This window comes from Vipera ursinii (genome assembly GCF_947247035.1).
Source record: "Vipera ursinii genome assembly, chromosome: 3".
NCBI classification, from domain to species: domain Eukaryota; kingdom Metazoa; phylum Chordata; class Lepidosauria; order Squamata; family Viperidae; genus Vipera; species Vipera ursinii.
The window spans coordinates 19,427,273-19,448,952 of NC_139516.1; the positions used below are offsets into that span (position 1 = coordinate 19,427,273).

Here is a 21,680-nt window from a genome sequence, read left to right on the forward strand (position 1 = left end):
CTTGCTAGCATTCTATTATTTTTATTAAATTGTTTCAATATTCATATTTTGTTTCCTGTAAATTCAGTAACTTCTAATTTTTAACTTGTAATTTTTGGCTGTTTTTTATATAATTAGTCAATGCATGCTTTTTTGCTTCAACAGTTTGTTTGACCTGAAGTAAACCTCTGCTTTCATTTCTGTGGAGCAGGTATATCTATCAATATCACTATGGGGATGTAATGCATAGTAAGTATTCATCAGGTTTATAGTTTTTTGGTCCAAACTATTTAGTTCAGCTTGTGTTCCGTTAATATTTCCAGCAATGTATCACATCACAGGTATGGCCCAGGTACTTATGGTTCCACCATTCAGTTTTGTCTTTAGCAACTTTCTCTTTACACACATTCTTTACTAATCACATTATTAACTTGCTTGGATAAGTTACACTTTTACACAGCTGTAAAATGTCAGATACCTGTAGTCTTCAACCTGAATTATTGTTTATTTTTTACAGATGAAACATTAGGATAAGCTATATCCTATATCCTTCCAACGTTTAGAGTATCATCTTAATAAACTCCACATGCTGTGATGGGCTATGATTTTTCCAGTGAGTTGTATTCATGTGAGATGTATTCCAATACAAGAACAGTTGGGGGGTGGTGTGACTGTTCTGATACATGTTGTAACTGAGCTGCAGTTACAGAATGGCAATCACAAGGGGGCATTGTGAACCCTCAATAACTCTGGTGAAAATTTACTGAATCCTACATCCAACTAGTGACAGTGCCAATTACAGGAGGGACAGGGGACTATTTAAATGTGTGCAATGACCTGAGCTGACTTTGCTGGGAAAACTGGGGTGGGGACAACAGGTATTTGTGAATTGCTTTGGCCCATCAAATTGGAATAGAATGCAACAAAAGTCATTTCTCAGCTCAGTGAAATCCATTTCTGCTGCTTTCTCACAACTCCACTCAAATCAAGACTGTTGTTCTGCAATTACCCTGCAATTCGTTCTGGATGAAGAGGTACAAAAGTTTGTATGCTGTTCTGTATATCTTAATTGATACGGTTAGTTGGAGAAGTGATCCCCCTGATTTTATGAAGAAGGCAGCCCATATCTTTGAAAATGGTAGAGCAAATCAAATCCTGGAGAAATCCGTCAAGGCTCTTGATCTGACAAGAAGTCTCTTCGTTAGACATTCATCTAATCTTTTCGAGCAATGATCAGCATCAGAAGCAAGGGGAAAATTCAGCATCTCCCAATAGAGGTGTCCCCAAGGGATGAAATAAAGCAGGCAGAACTTTGATTGCACCATCACAGTTACTAGCTTGACTTTTTTGTTATATACAGCACCGTCCCCAACTGTGCCTTTTCCCCTCTAGGTCTGTGATGCGGAAGGCTTAGGTTTCCAAGTTGCCAAACTAAAGCACTTGGCATCCCTTCTCTTGGACAGCCAGCGGGCTTCCTGCAGATGCTGGAATTTGTCCTTGAAGGACCTGGGGAGTTATTTCCCCCTCCAGGACTTGGTAATACACTTTGCATTCGGCCTAGAACAGGGGTAGGCAACCTCGGCTCTTTTATGACTCGTGGACTTCAACTTCAAGAGCCTTGGTGGAGCAGTGGGCTAATGCCTCCTTAAGTAACACCAGCTGCCTGCAATTAGTGCAGGTTCGCATCCCACCAGGCTCAAGGTTGACTCAGCCTTCCATCCTTCCGAGGTAGGTAAAATGAGGACCCAGATTGTTGGGGGCAATTAAGCTGACTTTGTAATAATGCCGCTTGGGGTGTGTGTGAAAGCCCTAATAAGCAGGCATATACATAGAATGAAGGCTACTGCTAAGCTTGTAAGCCGCCCTGAGTCTTCGGAGAAGGGCGGGATATAAATGGAATTAAAATAAAATAAAATAAAATTAAAAAACTCCCAGAATTCCTGGCTCAGGAATTCTGGGAGTTGAAGTCCACGAATCATAAAAGTGCCGAGGTTGCCTACCCCTGGCCTAGAAGCAGCAAGGATGTGAAGACCATGCCATGGAAGGTAGTTTGCTCCTTCTCCCTCTCCTCCAACTTGGAGTTGACACTTGGAGCAGCAGAAGGCGGAGAGCACACAAGTGTTGTAAAGGAGACACGAACGCTGGCTGGACAAAAACTCTCCTGGGCCAAATGAGAACTTTTCCAATCGCCCTTTCCCCACTAACTGGAACCCAGGTCTTTCCCAGGGGAACAGATTTCCCACCTTCACCCTGCCTGATTTCCCGTGCAGGTACCTGGGAGCCCACCCAGTGCGCAAAAAAGCTTCCACCAGCCCCCTTCCCTTGTCAATCTAGTCTTCCTTCCTCCCTCTGCCAGGGTGTGCTTCCCACCCACCCCCCCACCACCACCCCGGGGGATGGACGGCTGGTTGGCTAGCAGCTTCGGGGAGATGATGGCCTCGCTACAGGGGCGCCGGAGGAAGGTTGGCCGCGTCCCTCCGGTCCCCGGTGGCCTCGAAACGGGTCTTTTTTTTTTTTTATTGAAAAGTTTTAAAATACAATTTTCCTTTGAAAAACCCCCCTTCCCCCTCCCTCCTCCCCTCCCTACCTCCCCCCTATCTCCCCCCCTCCCCCTCTCCCTCCTCCCTCCCCTGCCTCCCCCCCCTCTACTTCCCCTCCTCCCCCCCTCCCCCCCCCACTTCCCAGAGCAAAATACAAGGTATATATCTAAAAAGCAATCATAAACAATCATATACTAACAATTATAAACTCTAAAATCCATCACTCTCTAGCTTATATAGAGTAAACCAATCCTTAACAATACTAAATATGTATAAAGAACTAAAATAAAAGAAAACTAGCATCATTCCCATCTATGTTCTTCCACAATTCACTATTACCTAGACATATTCTCACTTACACATCACAAGCACCTATCCCTATTAACCTCTCTAGGAACGGGTCTTGACGTGAGGGAAGCTCCCGTGTTTTCCCAGCCCCCCCCCCGCCCTCCACGCGAGAATAGGAGGGGGTCGAGGAGGAGAAGGAGCAAGCGGAGCGGGGCAGAGGCAGCGGCGGGCAGAGGAGTCTCGTCTCCGGCCTCTGCTGCAACGCGTCTTCCAGGAAGAGGCGCCCCGGTTCGGGGTGAGAAGCTGCGAGGGCTCGATAAAGCTGGCCGCTATCGGGACGTCGCAGGCAGCAGAGCACAGCCAGGAGGAGCTGCGGGGGGGAAGCGAGCGAGCGAGTGGCGGGCACCTCTCCAAACCCAGCCGGGAAGGAGGGACGGAGACAACCCAAGAGGGCGTGGAGACCCGGGCTCCCCTCCAGCCTTGCTGGAAGCCGCTGGGGCGCTCGGTGGCGTCGCTGTCCAGGAGGACGGGAAAGCTGCCGGTTTCCCCGGACGCCGCTTCTGGAGATGTAGCAAAGGTAAGGAGGTGGGGCTGCGGGGGGGGGGGTTAAAGGGGAGCCGACGGGGCAAGGTGAAACGGGGCATCTGGGGAGGAGGGGAGGGCTGAGTTCAAGTCTGCCGGGGAGCCGGCGTCTTACCTGGAAGTTGAAAAGAGTAGGTGGGGGGGTGGTAGGGGGTTGAATTGATCCAAGGTCAAGCGAAACTGGCGTAGGGATCGCAGACTTTTAGAGCAGCGTTTCCCAACCTTAGGAACTTGAAGATGCGTGGACTTCAACTCCCAGAATTCCCCAGCCAGCTATGCTGGCTGGGGAATTCTGGGAGTTGAAGTCCACGCATCTTCAAGTTCCTAAGGTTGGGAAACGCTGTTTTAGAGGAAGGGACGTGTTTGGAGGAGAGAGAGTGGGAAGGAGTCCGACTTAGCTTTGGGAGACAGCTCTTAACTCTGCTTTTAGACTGCTTTCTCCTGGGGGGGAGGAAATGGCTCCAAATTTCAGCACCTCATTGCTGGCTGGGGAATTCTGGGAGTTGAAGTCCACGCATCTTCAAGTTCCTAAAGTTGGGAAACGCTGTTTTAGAGGAAGGGACGTGTTTGGAGGAGAGAGAGTGGGAAGGAGTCCGACTTAGCTTTGGGAGACAGCTCTTAACTCTGCTTTTAGACTGCTTTCTCCTGGGGGGGAGGAAATGGCTCCAAATTTCAGCACCTCATTGCTGGCTGGGGAATTCTGGGAGTTGAAGTCCACGCATCTTCAAGTTCCTAAAGTTGGGAAACGCTGTTTTAGAGGAAGGGACGTGTTTGGAGGAGAGAGAGTGGGAAGGAGTCCGACTTAGCTTTGGGAGACAGCTCTTAACTCTGCTTTTAGACTGCTTTCTCCTGGGGGGAGGAAATGGCTCCAAATTTCAGCACCTCATTGGGATCATCTGAGCTAGCCATAGGGACTAACCAGAAAAAACAACAACAACGCCATAAATTAGACATCCTTGCTGAATGAAAATCCAATGAGAGACTGAGGTGGTGGTCGTAAACTCCGCCGTTTCATTGGAAAAAAAAACAACAACAACTGCCAACATGGAAATGCCGTTGTAGCAATTTATAGCGAGGCTATGCTTTGGAAACTGTATACAGTTCTGGTCACCACATGTCAGACATGATGCTATAGATGGGGAAGGATGCCAACAGAGCCAATTAGAAGGATGCTGGATGATTAGAGTGGCTCCCCTTCGAAAAGATTAAAAGGACCGGCTTTTTAGAATAGCTTAGATGGAAAACAAGGAAGGAAAGCTATTTAGCAGCTTATAAAAGGGTGCTTAGGTGATATGGAAAATGTTTCTAGAGCCAAGTTCTTCTTCCTCACAGTGTGAGAACTTGGGGCCTGACTAGAAACTCAGGACTGAAAGCAAAAAAAGAAGGAATTCTTTGCACAACCTAAATTTAACTGCGAAATTTTCTATCAGATGTGGAGGTAGATATTAATTTAGATAGTTCTAAAAGACAACAGAAAACATGCGTGCAAAACAGGCTAGGAATGGCTGGGAGACTTGACGATTGTTTAATACCTACAGAATGATGGGCATTGTACCTAATATCAGCTAGTAGGAAGGGAGCAAAGATGGAAAAGGGCTACAGCCCATCTTTTTCTGGGCTGCACTTGGTTGGAAACTAAACAATGTCAAATGTTGGACTTTCTTATATTTTTTATATTCTTCTTATATTCTTACATTCCGGGTCACTTGAAAATTTACACTTGGACCAACAAAAACTCTTTCACTGCTTTTGCTACTCAGGCTTCAGACACAAACCTCCAACAAGTAAGCTGAGCTAAATTCTTCCATAAACTCATTTCCAAGTAAATATACCTGAGACTTTATGTCTTCCCACTTCATACTGAGCCTGAAGGTCTATTGACCTGAGGGAGTGCAGAGAAATGTTATGGAAATTACAGACAAGTCATTATTAGGAGTATGCTTAAAATACATATTTATTTTGCTTCATGTCAGGAATCTTTATTATTCACTCCTTTAAAAGATGAAAAACCAAAGCTAATTACAGATGGCATCCAGTGGCAAACCAGTGCATTTCTACGCCCAAAGTATTTTCCACTGAGTTCATGAGTATTTGTTGTTAGGTAAATGGGTAAAGGATTGCAGCAGCAATACAGAATAAGGATATATAATGGCGGTTCCAACATCATGTTTAATCACAGTTGTGTTAACTATGATTTGTTGAAAATATTACATGTCAGGAACGAAAGAACATGGCCAAACATGAAAAAAAACATTTATTTATTTATTTATTTATAAAATTTATAGGCTGTCCATCTTGCCTGAAGGTTAGATAAGGGTCAACAGAATTCGAGGAGAAGTTGGAGTTAATTTGCTTATGGCTGCGTAGGGATTCTAGACTGATCCCTCTTTTAACTCCACCCCCAAGTTCTGGTACCCCTTCTAAGCTACACTTGCTTAGCTTAACATAACTTGCTAAACCAAAACAATATCGGACTCACCTGGATTTGGTTTCTTCAAACCCAGACTAGATTGGAGTTGAAAGGATGGTGGTTTGGTATTGTCTTAATATATTGTGTAAAATAGGCTATTGATTTGGTTGAGTAAAACATTTCATATAAACATCAGGATTTGCAGGGTGAATCATAACAGGCAAGATGGCAGATATGTCATTGCTATCAAAGCCCAACCCTTTTGTGGGCATGGCTTGGACTGCAGCATTACATCTGCCATCTTGTCAGTTTTGATTCCTCCCAACAATCATCTTTGTATGTAAACACAGCAGTTGTGCTCTGGGTTTGGGGGAGGGTATTGTTATGGCTTGATGATACTGAATAGGCTTAGCTAATGCAACTAGGGAAATGTGCAGATATGTCAATCAAGGAACCAGCCCACAAAGGTAGATCAGGGATATACCATTCTGTTATTTTTAGCTGATATACCACATGGAAATTGTCAGGCTTGCTGGCAAACTTGGCAAACTTTTTCAAATAGCCAGCTCAACTCAGGATGGTTTGACTAGTCTTTAGGTCTGAATTCAGCTTAAGGCCTTTGACATACAACATGCTTGGCTAGATAGAAGTATTCATTGTGGATCAGGAAGAAGTTACAAAAACAGCTGATTCATTTCTGTCAACGTGAAATTGTAATTCTGCCTTTATACTAGCTTAATTCCAATACTTTCTCCCCTCCCCACCTTTCGCTTATTTTAATGGACCTTTCCCGCTGTCCTTCTTTGCCTTGTATGCCTGTTGATTGTTGATATAACTGACATCTCTGCCCTGAGAAACTCTGGCTCTCAACTCCCATAAAAAATCTAACTTAGTTTCATCCTAGAATATAGATCTGTTTAATGTAATGAAATGTATGTGTTGAAACAAAATGCATGACACATTAATAAAGAAATTATAGACTGAAATACGCACACACAGAAACATACTTATGCAAGTGCATGCACGCACACAGAGACACACAAACAGATGGTTTCCTCAACTTAGTGCTATCCAGATGTGTAAGACTAATTGCCAAAATTTCCCAACCAATAGCTGGCTGGGGGATTATAACAATTGAAATTGAACACAATGGCTGGGTTTGCACAAAGCATTATAGCTGAAAGACTGGGAAATCTATTTTTCAGTATGGAAACTCGATCATTGTCTTAGCTGTTGAATGACTTTAATGAATGACCAAGCTATGACTTTAAGTGTTAGTATGACTTTTTTTTTCATGTGGGCATAGCATCTTACTATGTTTTGTTCTCTTGGGGTTAGAGGTGAATAGAATAGAATAGAATAGAATAGAATAGAATAGAATAGAATAGAATAGAATAGAATAGAATAGAATAGAATAGAATAGAATAGAATAGAATCTGGAAGGGACCTTGGAAGTCTTCTAAGTGACTGTCTAGTCTCTTCTTTAAAACCTCCAATGATGGAGCGCCCATGATTTCTGAAGGCAAGTTGTTCCACTGGTGAACTGTCCTCACTGTTGGGAAGTTTCTCCTTAATTCCAGGTTGCTTTTCTCTTTGGTCAGTTTCCAACCATTGTTTCATGTCCTGCCCTCTGCTGCTTTGGAGAATAGTTTGACCCCATCTTCTTTATGGTAGCCCCTCAAATACTGAAATATTGCTATCATGGTGCCCCTGTTTTTTCTTTTCTTTAGATTAGCCAAACCCAAGTTCTACAGCTGTTCTTCATATGTTTTAGTCTCCAGGCCTTTGGTCATGTTAGTTGCTCTTCTTTGCACTATTTCCAAGGTCTCAACATCTTTTTTGTGATATGGTGACCAAAATTGGCTGCAAGTGTGGTCTTATTAGGGTTTTATAAAGCGGTACTAATACTTCACGTGATCTTGATTCTATGCCTCTGTTTATACAACCCAGGATTGTATTAGCTTTTTTGGCTGCTGCTGCACACTGCTGGCTCATAGTCAAGTGATCGTCTACTAGGACTCCAAGGTCCCTCTTACAGTTGCTGTATTTCAGCCACGTCTCGCCTAATCTGTACTTAAACCTTTGATTTTTCTTGCCTAAATGTAAAACTTTGCTTTTCTCCACATTAAAACTCATTTTGGTGGATAGGGCCCATTGTTCAAGTTTGTCAAGATCTTTTTGGATCCTGAGCTTGTCTTCTGGGCTGTTGGCTATTCCTGCCAGTTTAGTGTCATCTGCAAATTTGATGAGTTCTCCTTCAATTCCTTAATCTAAGTCATTTATGCAGATATTGAAGAGTACTGGGCCTAGGACGGAGCCTTGTGGTACCTCACTGTTTACTTCTCTCTATGTGGATGTAATACCATTGAGCACTACTCACTGAGTACGGTTTGTCAGCCAGCTACAGATCCATCTGATGGTGTTGTATCCACCTTTTTCTAGCTTACCAAGGAGTAGGTAGTGGTCTACTTCATCAAATGCCTTACTGAAATCTAAGTGTATCATGTCCACAGCATTTCGCTGGTCTACTAATTTAGTCACTTTATCAAGGAATGAAATGAGATTGGTTTGGCATGATCTGTTTTGACAAACTCGTGCTGGTACTGGTTATAACTTTGCTTCTAGTTGTTCATAGATCTGTTTTTTTTATTATTTTTACAGGATCTTCCCAGGTATTGATGTTAGACTGATTGGTCTGTAATTTCCTGGGTCTGTTTCTCCCCCCCCCCACTTTCTTGAAGATGGGAACCACATTAGCCCTTTTCCAATCCTAAGGTACTTCCCTGGTGCTCCAGGATTTTTGAAAGATATGGTGCAATGGTTCTGAGATAACATCTCCCAGCTGCTTCAAAACTCTGGGATGTAATCTGTCGAGACCTGGTGATTTATATTCATCAAGGTCGGATAGGTGTTCTCTTACCATTTTCTTGCTTATTTTAATTTTTGTTTCTAGTTTGTCTTTTGCAGTAATTTTTTTGGTATGTTGGGCTATAATTTTTTTTTGTGTGTGAAGACTGATGCAAAGAATGAGTTAAGTAGCTCTGCTTTCTCCCTACTGCCTGTTACTTTCTTGCCATCTTCTCTCTTTAGTGGACCTACAGTTTCCTTGACTTTTTTCTTGTTATTAATATGTTGAAAGAAACTTTTTTTTATTGTCCTTGATTTCTGTTGCAAGTCTTAGTTCATTCTGAGCCTTTGCTTTCCTGACTCCATCTTTGCATGTTCTGGCTGTCTGCTGATAATCAGCCTTAGTTATGTGTCCCTCTTTCCATTTTTTGTACTTGTCCTTTTTGTCTTTCAGTTTGTCAGAGAGAGCTTTGTGCAGCTATGCTGGTTTCTTCTTCAATTTCTTGTTTTTTCTTTTTCAGTGGTATTGTGCTGGACTGAGCTTTTATGATAGATTTTTCAGAGCTTCCCACACTTCTTGCGTTGTTTTCCCCTTTAGGATTTTAGTCCATGGAATCTTTCCTAGGTTCTCTCTGAGCTTGTTAAAATCAGCTTTTTTTGAAGTTTCAGACTCTGAATTTATTATTTGTGTTTGCATTATATTGAATTTCAGCATGACGCCACTTTCACCCAAGGTTTTGGCGACTTCAACTCCCTCTATCACTTCTTCTTGATTAGTAAGGATTAGGTCCTGTATAGCTTTACCTCTAGTTCCCTCTGCCACCTTTTGGATGATAAAGGTGTTGGCTAGGTTGATTAAGAATCTGTTTGATCTCCCACTCACTGCAGTTTGTCTCCCGGTTGATATCTGGATAGTTGAAGTCACACAATATTGTATTGTGTGAATTCAGTCACTTGGAGAACAACAGAATGAACAACGTTGAAATATACATCTTTCTATATCTTTTCACACTCTTCCCACCTGAACAATTGCAGTAATGGCAGTGTGGTTGGTGGAAATATTTGGAGAGGCAATAGGCAGCCCCGTAGGTCACACAGAGGGTACCTGAACATTGTATGCAAGAAAATGAAAATCAAGCACAGAGAATAGCATAAGTAAATGTGAAGATATCTCCACAGCAGTATGTTTCAGAATGATTTTACTGAGGGTGAAATGACTCCTAAAAGGGGAGAGGTGAGTTTTCAGGGGAGAAAGACAACTTGCAAAGGCAGATGTTTATCCTGGGGTGGGGGCAGAAGAGATTTAGCTCTGAACCCACCACCTCTGCTAAACATGGAAGTTGTAGAGAAGGGGAAAAGAAAGAAATTTTCTCAGCATAGCAATAGTGTCTGGTTGGTATATATGTTATAATAGCAACACTTCACTCCCATTGCTTGGGAGATCCAGTATTTAGCCTTGTTTCTTATTTAAGGAGTGCATCCTTTATTTAGTATTAATTATAGCGTTCCTTTTTTCTCTGCATGGCAAGAACAGTTTATTCTGATAAATGGATAATAATCACCAAATACTTATCCATCTTAAATGTATTAGTCTTTAGGGTGTCATATGAGTCTCTGTTGTTATTTTTTTTGACACAACTCATTTTTCAGTTTCTTGCCTGGTCTTACATTTAGCTTGGATTTCTTCAGATGATGACTGTACCAAGCTTCAGTCCTTTAGTCTAATTTTCTTCCAGCTGCAAACTAAAAAGAGTCTAGCCTCTGGGGTCTCCAACATGGCACCTGCTAACCTGTCCCTTGTCCCCTGCCAGTTCCCTGCCCTGCTTAATTTTATTTATGCTTACCGTAATTCTTAGAAGCACAAATGCGAAGCTAACATGTTGCAAAGCATCTGTGAGAGTTAGTTCTTACACTGACAGCGAGAAACAGTGGCATAGTAAATCTCATGCCTATGAAAACAAGGACACATGGAGATGGGTGTCCAAAGGATGTGGCAAAGAAATCTGGCACGAAGGAAAAGGACTTGGAAGTAGGTTTAGACTGTCTCCTTCCACAGTATAGGACTTTATTGGAATTGCAGCACAGCAGTTATGGCTGTGTGTTTTCTTGTGCTGTTGGGGATGAAGCAGTGAGATAACATGCACCATTATGTTATGATGCAAACAAGGGTACTCTTGTGCATGCATCGAAGGTTGACATGCAGGTAGATAAAGGCAGGGTTTGCATTGTCGTATTGCTGCATTTGCTTAGCAATTTTTCCATCAATATAGTTAGCTGTTACCTAAAATCCAAAAGGCATTATTTGAAAATGAAAGGGTGAGTGACTGAAGGCTGGTGTTTGGTTGCCTTCTTGTACCTGACTGTTTTGTGATTGGCTATATCTGGCCTGGCAACCATTTTGTGAGAGTACTTATAACTCAAAAGTCCAGAAATGTACACTGCTCTAGAAAGGTTGGAGAACCTTAGTGTAACAATTAGACTGCCTCATACTTTACCTCTACTTCGGATCACATCTTTGCTATTTCCCATTTTCGGCACCAGAGTTCAGAGAATTTGGAACAGGCCAAGGGAAGATTAATGAGGAAGATCGGTGGCAGAAGATCAAGAACAATCTATCAAGAATGATGGAAGCTGCTAGAGATGTTTAGCCTTGGGAAAGGATGACTGAGAACTTGTTTAGCTATCAGAAAGGACACCTTGTAGATGCAGAAGGTCAAGCTACAGTATGTTCTCCATCATTACAGAAAACAGAGTATCAAATAATGGATTCAGTTTCCAATTTTATGTTAGAAAAAAAACTTCCTAATAGTAAGAACAGTTTAACGATGAAACCAATTATCCAGTGAGATAGTGGTCCAAAGGTTAAATTACCCCACTGCATCTTTAATTTGCATTTCTTCTCTGATCAGAGCATTGGACTTGGGGGCATGAACAGCCCTTTCTAATTCTGTGATTCTGTGCCATCTGTTTCTGTTTTAGTGACATAGCTGTAAAGAGAGAAAACAATAAATTAGCCTCAAGAACTGCAGGTAGAATGACAGCCTAGAATTCTGTGGCTCTATAATTTTCTCTCTCGGTCCATCTCCTATTTGTCACAGAGAGGAAACCATAGAGGCAAAATATAGCAGTACACATTCTAGTAAGTTTGCTGTTCCAAAGTGGAGAACAGCGTGGGGAGAGTAGTGTGGTCAGCCATCCCTTGGTATGGTGGAAAAAGAGAACCTCCTGCATCATTTTGAATAGCATGGATCAAAATTTCACTGGGGCTCTTCCCAGAGTAACATGGTGTTGGATGTTCTGCTGTGGACCTTGGTGCTTGTTCAAATACCTTGGGCTCTCTGTTTTCATTCTTTCATATTACTAGACTGGAGACCACATTAATATATAGACAGTTGCATACATCCCAATGATTAATTAAAGGATGTCTACTGGTGAGCTGTGGTGATGTTTGGACGACAGCATGAATCCAGAAAGGAGACTGAATTCAAGTAAAGAGAAACTGTTAATGCCTGCCATCACTGACTCGTTACTAGAAAGTTTCTTATTCTTGACACAGAATCTGAAGGAATGGCAGGTGATCTCATGTAGTTGTGGAGGAAATAATAAATAATAAAGAATGACTAAATCTAGGAACTCTTTAAATTGCCAAAATTTAAAGAGTTCCTAGATTTAAGGTAAAGGTAAAGGTTCCCCCGCACATGCCTGCTAGTCGTTTCCAACTCTAGGGGCCGGTGCTCATCTCCGTTTCAAAGCCTAAGAGCCAGCACTTGTCTGAGGACGTCTCTGTGGTCATGTGGCCGGCATGACTAGATGCCAAAGACGCACGAAACGCTATTACCTTCCCTATTTTTCTACTTGCATTTTTACATGCTTTCAAACTGCTAGGGTGGCAGAAGCTAGGATGAGTAACAGGCGCTCACTCTGTTATGTGGCACTCGGGATTTGACCCGCCAAACTGCTGACCATCTGATCAACAAGCTCAGCGTCCTAACCCACTGAGCCACCACGTCCCTTTTTTTCCTAGATTTAGTCACTCTTTATTATTTGGAACCTTTTCATCAGAGCTAGATGAACCTACATGCATGTAACCTTACCATTCACAAAAAGAGCCACTGACTAGACCTTTTTTTAAATCTTGCATTGATGACAGAACAGAATCCTCTAGAACACATGAATCTAGACAAGGAGCTTGGCTGGCATAGTCCTACTGAGAATATCTATGTACTGTAGCTACTGTAGACTGAATTGTTTCAGCTGTTTTTTTTCTCAGCCCACAAAGTTCATTCCTTAGTGCACTGATGATGTTACCCAGTCTGGTAATGGGATGTCTGCAAAAAAAACAACCAAGCATAGAAAACCACAAGGGCCCAAACAGTATATATTGCTGTTATGAAGTACACAATCGTCTTTCAGCATCTTGCTACTATTTCTTACACTTCTGGTATTTGTTGTCTAATGTCAATACAAGATTCTTATAAAAATATGTCATTTTTTAAAAAAATAGTCAAATATATCATCATCACCTGGACTGAAGGGGTTTTAGCTTTTTAATATTGTTTTAATTGTTGGGCTTTAATTAATTTAATTCATTTTAATTTTATATTATCTTTTTATATTGTCTTTTATATGCTACCCTGTAAACCGCCCTGAGTCCTTCGGGAATAGGGCGGTATAGAAAACTAATTAAATAAGTAAAATAAATAAATAAATAAATCACCAACATACACAGACTCAATATAGTTGTGGTTGCATAACGAAGAAAACCTTACATACGCTATAGTGGTGAAGATAAACTAAATGGAACTAGGAAGGAAAGAAGGAAGGAAGGAAGGAAGGAAGGAAGGAAGGAAGGGGAAGTCAAGTCAAGTCAAACCAAATATAGTGCCCATTTAGTATCAGTATAGGATTAACAACACAGAAGCTTTTTATTAAGACTGCACTTGTAGAAACACATGGGTTTCCTTAGTGATGCTGGCATAGGAAATATCCCCACCAGGAGATGAATCTGACAGGAATCTTCTTTGTAGCTAACTCTTTCCCCAGGCTGTCACTATGGCTTTTCCTTGGTGGTCATTGCATCAGCTAGACATAAAGCAGGAACTGACCTGTATCCTGCCTTCTCACCATTCTTGAACCCTTGATACAAATATTCCAGGTGAAAGTGTTCAGTTCTAGAGCTATTTATTTTCTTGTTTAAACCTATTAAACAGAGGATTTATTTTCCTGTTTAACATAATTATTAGAATATTGAGCTCTATTACATAGAGAAGTTGGCAGTCTTCTCAAGCACAAAATACTACTTGTATCAAATCATCCCATATATAATTTTAAAATGTTTTTAGTTTTTTAAGAAACAAAATCACCCCTGTGGTCTGAGTTAAGCTCATATGAGAATATTGTCATTACAAGATATCTGTCTGTCTGTCTGTCTATCTATCTATCTATTTGATGGATAGATTCACACTCTCTTTCCAATCTAAAAGTGTTGCTATGTAGATGATTCCTAATATTTTTAAATTTTAAAAGAATGGTTCAGGATGTCATATATAAAGAATTAGGATAACATCTGTGCAGGTCAAAAAAATTATGCTGGGATCTAATATTCCTTAGAAAGATGTTCTTCAAACATGTTTTTTTTTATGAACCTCTGAATGTTTGGGTTTTTTTGCCTATAGTCCATTGTGAGCTATACTGATGGAATGATTTTCCTAGACGAGCACACATCTATTCTGGAATGACAGAAGAGCTTACATTATAAAAAAGAAACATTTTTTGTTGCTATGTTAAGTAATTAGGAGACCTGCCCAGTAATCCAGGAACATATTAGTAAATCCTGATCTATTTCTGCCATTGTAATATTTATCTCAAACAGAAACTTTTGCAGTATGGTGTACATTTATCTGCATTAATTACAAGCTGTTTACATTACTGTGACTTTATAGTATGATATAACTCTTTACTTTAACATATTTATGAGGTCTTGGATCAGAGCTCACTGCATTTTATTGGGGTGAGTTTTTCCCCCTTTCTATCTTAAAATAGCATTTTTGATAAGCATGGGAAAAATAAAACCTAACTGAATGCCTTAGTGAGATGTGCGAACTTAGCTTCAGGGTATTTCAAGCAGGTCATTCATGTGCTGTTAAGATGTTAACTCTTGCCTTTTTGCTTTCTTATAACATATCTTTATATATATAAACTGGACCTGGAAGTGTAGTGTTCAAAGGAACATTTAGAATTTTTGTTTTCTAAGGAACAGTGTGAGCAAATAATGAAAACATAATAACAAGTGAGCCAAAGGAAATGTACTAAAACTTTAACACTGCAAGTCTTGAATTAGTATTGCAATGGAAAGTAAAAAATGTATACCTATAAACAGTGTTCAACGTATTAGGAATGCATACACACACAGAGAAGAGCCTAATTATGGGGAAAAACACTTCTATCTAGACCAGACATGTCAAACACAAGGCCCGGGGGCCGGATCTGGCCCGCGAAGTGGTTTCATGTGGCCCACGAAGCCATCCTGGAAACAGTGAGGGAACGGCCCCCGCTGCCTTGGCCCTGGCCCAGAGACCCTCCTTCTGCCAGAGACCCTCAGATCTGTCCCACTCCTGCCCAGGCCCCCATAGGCACCCTTGATGCGAACGATGTAGAGCTGGCCACGCCCACCCAGTAGGCCATATGCACTCTAGCCACGCCCACCCATTAGGCCACCCCCACCCTGGCCATACCCACCTGGCCCCCTGAGGGCAACCGCAATGCTGATGCAGCCCTCAATGAAATTGAGTTTGACACCCCTGATCTAGACCTACATGTGGAGAAAAAATGGTTTGGGCTTCAATTACACAGTTGTGTCTACCATTTTGACTTTTTTGACTCCCTGTAGATACTTGCTTCTATTTCAGTAACAGGAATCATGGAGAGTTAAAAGTGTAGTTTGCATGACCAGTTTAAAAAAAAAACAGATGGCAACATAATATTTCAATGGCCCAAGGAGTCCTTTTTCATTCCTTTTAATGAAATAACACAAACAGTAAAATACCAGCATCTCTTTGGGTTTCTGTAGTAATGGAGTCCTGCATTGTGCACTGGGTTGTACTAGATGACCTCCAGGATCCATTCTATTCTCTGGTGAGAAATATTTGGATATCTGCAATGTTCTGTCTAGGAAGTCTCCGTGAAAGGATTGGTAACATTTCTGGAGCAAATTAAGATGAGAAATAATACCCCGTATTTTCGATTTCTTCCCCCCCCCCCCAGTTTTATCATTGTTCTGCTACTGTTTGATAAATGTTGCAGAAAAACAGAGGAGAATTGCTTCATTTGTTAGTTGCATAACAATTTTGGAAAACTTCCATTCCTCAGTTTTACCAATAGAAAAAGTCTATTTCTATGTAGGTAGTGAATACAAATATTTGTGGCCATTGTGATAATAATATATAGTTAAACAGATCATGGTTTGTTGTAATACAGTATGTGAACAGCTCAATATGTGAATCCAGTAACGTATCACAATAGGAGAAATTTTCCTTCAGTTGCAACAGGAATTTGCTGTGCATCATTAGGATATTTTTAATGCACCTGGGGAACGTAACTGGCATTTCCTTTTCCTTTTTACACAGGATTTTGATGGATGGATATGCTGGGAATAGAATTTGAGATATGAGCTTTGGGTATACTGAACTCTGCTTCTCACAATCACCTTCCAGAATGTTTGACATTTGTTTAGCCAGTTCTCCAATGGCTTATACTGAGCAAAGAGTCAGGACCAGAAAATAACATATCTGAATATAATTACTCAGGAGTTTGCTTGGTAAATTCCATATAGGGAAGGGTGGAAAAAGATCTGCATACAGTATCATGCATGTCTGCAGTGTCTGCTTAATGTATTACAGACATGACTTTAGCAAAAATTTGAGGGGAAGTAGATTGGCAGAATGTCAGGCAATTATTTGGCCAAGTCTGGAATGAAAAGTGTATGATATTTCACGAAGGAAGAACCTTTAAATAAGGACCAGTTTGAGAGGCAAAGCCTTTTCTTTTAATCTGTGGGTTGCATCGCACTTATGTGGGAGGCACCAAGTCACTTCCAGGTTGAAAGATTCAGCCAGTGTGCCCAGGCCACACTGTTGCCCAGGAACTCACCGTGTCCCACAGCAGCACTTGGGTCTCAAACATGAGCTTGCTGCTTGTCAAGCTGGCATCCTAACCACATGAGTCACCATGCTTCTGTATAGGGATAGTGGACATGTTGGACTGCCTTGCCCCATTGGACATGTTGACTGCCTTGCCCCATTGGAATATCTAAATCCAGCTACTGAGATAACACACAAGATGGGAATTAGTTGATCTTTTCAAGAAGACGAGGTTGTACTTGGAGACTTTAGTACCAGAGCTAGGAAAATCCATTTTCTGACGTGCTGTTCGCTTCAAATACATTTCCCTTGTCAGTTAGCTTTCCACAAGCTGACTTTTTTATTCTGGAAATTCTCAGGGTGTCTTTAAAGGCTTTATAGACCTAATTTCTATGCAACAATGAAAAAGTAGTAGCAAAAATTTATTTTTGTCATCCATTGAGTCATGACTTTGGCATGATTATATATCAGAGATAATTTAGATTTTTGCTTTTCTAATGGAAATATTGAAGAAGGAGGATAGGAAGGAAATGAATGCTTTTAGAACTTTAATACTGGAGAAGACTCCTGGATGGCTTGTTGAACATAATCAATAGTAGAAATATAACAACAACAGAAAAAAGCCGAGTGGCCTTAGAACTGAGGATAGATGTACTCTAATTTTTCTTCTTCTTTTTTAAATATTATGTTTAAGAGAGAGAGGAAAAGGGCAACATCCCTCACGCTACCTACAATGTGTCACAAGGATTGTTCTCTATCACTTTAAGTCCTTTCAAATCCTTTCATCTATATGCATTTTGCTATATGTTACCCAGAGAAGGCAGCTGTATAAAAGTGATAGATAGATGATTGATGATTGATAAATAGATAGATAGGGATAGATATTGTAGACAGATAGTTAGATAAAGAAAGAACAAAATAAATAAATAAAAATAGATAGATAGATAGATAGATAGATAGATGAAGAAAGAAGGATAGATAAAGAACAAAATAAAGAAAAAGACACATAGTTAGATATATTAGATAGATAGATAGATAGATAGATAGATAGATAGATAGATAGATAGATAGATAGATAGATAGATGCAGTTGAGTTCTTATTGTTTGATCCTGGAGGAGCAAGGACAAAATATACAGAATTCATTTTGATTGAAGAAACTGGATTTCAGTTTATCCACCTGAAATAATCACTTAGGACCAGCTATGTCCTCCAGACAAGGTGCCTGAATAGTTTGGATTGCAGGTCCCAGGAGTCCATCCCAGTATCCAGCAAAGTCTACCTGGAAATGATTGAGCCAAAGTGGTGCAACCTATTGTACAAATAAGTGCCTCTATGGTATGAAACAAAGCAGAGTCTAAGAACCACATACTCATAAGGGATTGAATCTGAAGAACCATAGTGGATTCCAGTGGGAAACTGATTGATTCAAAATAATTCAAATTGGAAGTGTTTTATACATAAAGTGAAAGAAATCTGTGCTTTTATGTTTCTTGTAAAACTAGAAATAGCCCATGTCAGGAATCACTGCAGAGCAAGTTGCTGTCCCTGAAGGGCATTAATGTATTATAAGATTGCTTTGTGCCGATAGAGAGAGGGAGATTACAAGGAGATTGTTGTTGTTTTTTAACTTGTGAATGCCTCAAGGTTCAATACAACCCTTTTCATTCAACATCTGCAGGAAACTGCTAGGTGAGATCATCAATATGTGAATGGTATTCAATTATACCTTTCTACCCTGAGTTGCGCAAGTGGTATTGTCAGTGTTGCGTAGTGGGTTCTAGAGAGCAGGAAGGACGCCGAGGCGATGAGTACAGCATAGCCACTCTTTATTAGGTGAAGGGACTGTACTGGGGGAATAGGGGTTACCTGCACCGTTTATATACCTGGCCAGGTACACATCCCGGCCACAACAGTTTTGGTTCAGCGCCACCTGGTGGTATCTGTTATGCCAGCACTCATGGTGTTCCCTTAAGCCAGGGGTGTCAAACTCAATTTCATTGAGGGCCACATCAGCATTGTGGTTGCTCTCGGGGGGGGCGTGGTCAGGGTGGGCGTGGCCTACTGGGTGGGCATGGCTGGAGTATGTATGGCCTACTGGGTGGGCATGGCCAGCTCTACATCATTGGCATCAAGGGTGCCTATGGGGGCCTGGGCAGGAGTGGGACAGATCTGGGGGTCTCTGGCAGAAGGAGGGTCTCTGGGCCAGGGCCAAGGCAGCGGGGGCTATTCCCTCACTGTTTCCAGGATGGCTTCGGGGGCCACATGAAACCACTTTGCGGGCCGGATCTGGCCCCCGGGCCTTGTGTTTGACATGTCTGCCTTAATCCCAATACATAACAGTCAGCATACTGATCAAATATTTGGAGGCTATCCGGGTGTAGATGAGAAGGAATGGACTTCCTTTCAACCCTGACAAGGCTGTTTGAGTGGGTCAGGGATATTGAGACATTTGGGATTGGTGCATAACTTGGTAGTCCTCCTGGATTCACAGTTCCTGCTACTGCTTGATGAACTGGTAGCAACTGTGGCTAGGAAGACTTTTGCACAAGTTCCACTGGGGCACCAGTTGTGCCCCTTCCATTATTGGGAGGCTGTTCAGATGATCATTGATTCACAACTTAGCTCACAGTGCGACTTTTGCAAAGGGCCAGCCCTGGAAGACCATCTGGAAACTATCGTTGGTTCAGCATGCAACAGTGTAAGCAGTTGTGACTGCTCAACAAAAGGCTGTGCATCCGGGATCAAAAAACAAAGATGGCTGCCATAATGGTGTGACTGAGGCTCTGCCCATTTTTCACCTACTGTTTGTCTCATGTAAAGAGAAGGATTTTAAAACTGGCTCTTTGAAAGAGGGAACAGGCCAAGGAAAATGTATTGGCAAGCCAGTACATTTTGCATTTAGCAAATCAACCAAGCAAACTATCCATCTCATTCAATAGGTGCAGTATAAATATTTATGTAGGCCTCTAAGAAAGACAGGGGTTATTGTTTGCTAATTTAAGAGTGGGTTTAGTTTGGTTTGGGGTTTTTTTTTTTGCTAAGTGTGTCATGTGATCAGGAAAAAGTCCAGGCTGCTTTTGCTCATTTCACAATCTAAGCTTTTCTGTCATTGTTTTATGAGTTGCTATGTTTGTACAAGCAACAGCCTTAAAGTGTAAGTCTAACTATCTGAAACATTTTTGAAATTTAAACATTCCCAAAGCTTACTTTTTTAAAATACAAGAGACTCCAAAGAAACTTTCATGCTGTTGTGAAGATAGTAATGGTGGATAAACGTCTTCCTGATCACACACATCTGGACTGAACCTCCTGTCTGTACTTCACTTTCTCTTTCCATGGACAACAATTATGATTTGCACCTTTCTATAATGTTTGGCATCCTGGCTGGGAATTACATGGCCAGATGTGTTACTACAGAAACAATCTAAATAGAAAAACACATTTTCCAATTCTCTGCTCTCCCGCAATAATGGTAATTAGGAAAATTGCATTCGTGCTTCAGAATTTTCTCTACGTATGTGTGTGTGTGAAAGTGAATAAGTAATGTGCAAGAGATTAGGTGAACTGTACTGTTCTACATCTGTTAGCATTTTAAATTTCTCATGCAACAATTAAAATATGCTGCATTGGCTACATGATTGATGTCCCTGCGAGAGTTTTATTCAATCTTGGAATGATTTTTGAAACATTTTTTTTAAATTGTGCCTCTTGTAGGACATACACACCCCACAACCTGAGGAGCAAAGGGACACAAAGCAAGAAAATACTCTTTTGAAATAGTCTCAAGATGGTGAAATCTTAAAATATTAAATTCTAAAAGTTATTGGATATTGAGAAGAAAGCAAGTTTATATATATAAACAAGCAAGTTTATATATATATTTCTGTTCTTGAACATTTTTACCCCTAGGAAAAGAAGTAAATATAACTATGCCACATTCTGAAAATCCTTTCTAGGCCATATTTGTTACATTTATTCAGGTATATGTTACAGCAGATGCACCACAAAGTGCTGGTCTGTCATGTACAGCCCAGGAAGATAGCAGGTTTGGAAAATATAAACAGGAGCTTCATATGGGTTCCATTTTTAGTTTGCCAAGTGTTCCATGTCCTGTTTTCTTTTTTTTTAATATACAAATTTTATTGATTTTCTAGTATTACATTCACATATTTGAAAAGCAACATGGTGACTGAGTATTAGTGATTCAATTACATACAGATATAATTAGTACAGATTTCAAATTGCTACCATAAAAATTTCCTCTCTTTTTCTTTCATATATACTGTCTATTTGTAAATTAAAAAAACAATTTTATCAATCACATAGAAAATAGCTTTCTTACATATATCCAAAGTTTTTAGTTTACACATATTCTGGACTCCAGCTGGGCGGAGTCTGACGATCAGGACATGGGAGGTCTTGTCAATGTTATCTGGGAGGAGTTTGATTCTGTGACCCCTGAGGAAGTGGACAGGATTATGGGGAGATTGAGCTCCACCACACATGTTTATTGGACCCGTGCCCTTCCTGGCTGGTTTATGCAGCTCGGGAGGGGACACGAGGCTGGTTCCAGGCGGTTATATCTGCCTCTTTGAGTGAGGGTAGTTTCCCCGCCATCTTGAAGGAGGCGGTGGTGAGACCTCTCCTCAAGAAGCCTGCCTTGGACCCAGCTGTGTTGAATAACTTTCGTCCGGTCTCCAACCTTCGCTTTCTTGTGAAGGTTGTTGAGAGTGTGGTGGCGCATCAGCTCCCTCGGGTCCTGGATGAAGCGGATTATCTAGACCCATGCCAATCGGGTTTCAGGCCCGGGTACAGCACGGAGACGGCATTGGTCGCTCTGGTGAATGATCTCTGGAGGGCCCGGGACAGGGGATATTCCTCTGTCCTAGTCCTAT

At 41.2% G+C, this 21,680-nt stretch overlaps 1 protein-coding gene across 1 annotated transcript in view; it reads left to right on the forward strand.

Annotated features, from left to right (window-relative positions):
• Nucleotides 1–3,195: 3,195 nt before the first annotated feature.
• The window catches only part of RIPOR3 (RIPOR family member 3), a 114,987-nt gene continuing 96,502 nt past the window's right edge, over nucleotides 3,196–21,680 (forward strand). The window contains exons 1-2 of the mRNA XM_083357458.1: nucleotides 3,196–3,384; nucleotides 5,150–5,173. The gene's annotated coding sequence lies outside the window, so the exon portion shown is untranslated. The remainder of the gene's footprint in view (nucleotides 3,385–5,149; nucleotides 5,174–21,680) is intronic.